The sequence below is a fragment of the Seriola lalandi genome, unplaced genomic scaffold (genome assembly GCF_002814215.2).
Source record: "Seriola lalandi dorsalis isolate HSWRI2012SDOR001 ecotype SW California unplaced genomic scaffold, Sedor1 jcf7180002003138, whole genome shotgun sequence".
Classification (NCBI taxonomy): Eukaryota; Metazoa; Chordata; class Actinopteri; order Carangiformes; family Carangidae; genus Seriola; species Seriola lalandi.
The window spans coordinates 1-1,876 of record NW_019473794.1 but is presented as its reverse complement, the minus strand read 5'-3'; the positions used below and the strand labels follow the sequence as shown (position 1 = coordinate 1,876).

The 1,876-nt window shown below is 47.4% G+C and overlaps 1 pseudogene; it reads right to left on the bottom strand.

Moving 5' to 3' along the window:
* Nucleotides 1-37: 37 nt before the first annotated feature.
* Nucleotides 38-1,843, bottom strand: LOC111666810 (sphingomyelin phosphodiesterase 5 pseudogene; annotated as a pseudogene).
* Between the last annotated feature and the right edge of the window lie 33 nt (nt 1,844-1,876).

Genomic DNA, 1,876 nt, shown 5'->3' with positions numbered 1-1,876 from the left:
ATTACAAAATCCTGACTAGTGATTGTGAATTTTGTAAAACAGAAAACACAACATTAGTAACTGACAGTGGCTTCATTCACGATATTAAGCAATGTACCTTAGCAGAAAGGAGGCCCTTAGAAGCCAGTGCGTCTTCCCCACTGCTGCTGGGAAAGCAGTGGTACTGGGCTTCGAGCACTGGGAATCGGCTGGCTAGGAACAGACCACTGTTAATGAACTTGAAAGAGGAACATGTGCATGGTGGTTGGCAGGCATACACACCGACATCATACAATATGTGTCCAAATAGGGGTCTTAGTGCTTGGGTGAGTTTCCATGCAGCCCTCTTATCGAACACTTCCTGTAGGCACAATATATCCACATTGGCTGGAAACAGTGAGGACACCTCCACAGGTGCATCGTCCTGTTGGCGGAGACCTTGGGAGAACAGGGCTCGGGGAGCGCTCCGGTGACCTGTTCGCCCCTGCTGGTTGAAGTTCTCGTTGGAATTGTAGAGGGGAGAGGGTGACTCTGTCGAGGGCTGTTCTGTATCATCACAGGGCACACAAACCACGCGACTATGGGACTTTGGGATTGAAGCTTGTCCTTTAGCTGTGTCTGAATCGTGACTTGCCGGAGGCTGGGCCTGTCTTTCTGTAGCCCCATATGTAGCTGAGTTAACTGTGGGGAGTATGCTGCTGGAGGGGCTGAGAGTACCACAGCTGCTGGGGGAGTCAACAAAGATGCGGATATGGGGACGACTCACACCCTGCACAATGCGCTGACCAACTGTGGTTGCCCTGTGCTGGGTGTGTCCCAGGTTGTTAAAGCGAGCCAGGGAATCAGGCAAAAGACACAGGTTGGCTGTGGCAAAGCTAAATGATGCCTTTCCTACCAGCTCAAAGCCCCTGTGTATCTCCACCTCTGGTGAGGATGGTGTTGTTCTGTGGTAGCAAAAGGGTCTGCGGCAGGCCTGAAGGGGAGCCCAGAGCAGAAAGCCCAGGAGGGCAAAAGGGGCTGCAGTGAGAAAAAGGATGAAGAAGATAATGGTGCCGAAGAACACCTTGAGGCCGAAGAGGAAGCAGTCCTGTTTCTTTTGCTCCAGGGTGGTGGGCTTCCACACAGCAATGAGGCAATCAAGAAACCAGAAACAAGGGAAGATGAATGCCCATCCCACAGCATGGAGGCCTGCAACAAAGTCATTAGGAAAGGGAGATTCCTGCAGGGCCATGCCTCTGCCCCTTTTCTAAGCAGCAATCAGGATCCTGTGGAAAGTTTCTCCTTCATAGGCTCCACTGGACACTAAGACAGGAGGAAGAAATCAAAATGTTATGACATGGTTCTGTTCTTGCAACCCATATAAAAATTTACAGTGACAATTCTCTGGAACAACTGGCTTTTATCTCACACTGACTTAATGCCCATCCATGCAGTTGTGGAAAACATGAGGCAACATACAGCTGTAGTGACATGAATGCAATAGTCAGACGCAGCGGGAAGATCAGATTGGCTTACTGCAGGCTTATGCAATGCATCATGATCACTTTTAAAGGAGGCAAAGAGAAAAACATTGTGTAAACTGTGTATAATCCTGCTGTCACCATCTGCACGGTGTTGCTAACCACTGGCAAAATACGACTGCAATGACGAGCCCGAACACAAAGTGTGTGTGTTTACATATCAATTATGCTGTGTAAAGTCACTGGGTGTGGTAAAAATGATGATGAGATAAATATTTATTCTAATCCTGTACTGCCAAGTTTTCATGTTCTTTCATCCTTAATAAAAAAGAAAGCAGAACTTTGTATTTGAGAAAACAATTTTGTATTTTGATTGACTTTTCCTTCTTCTGTATAGAGGTTGGGTGGGAAATTGGGAGCTTGTTAATATGGGAATT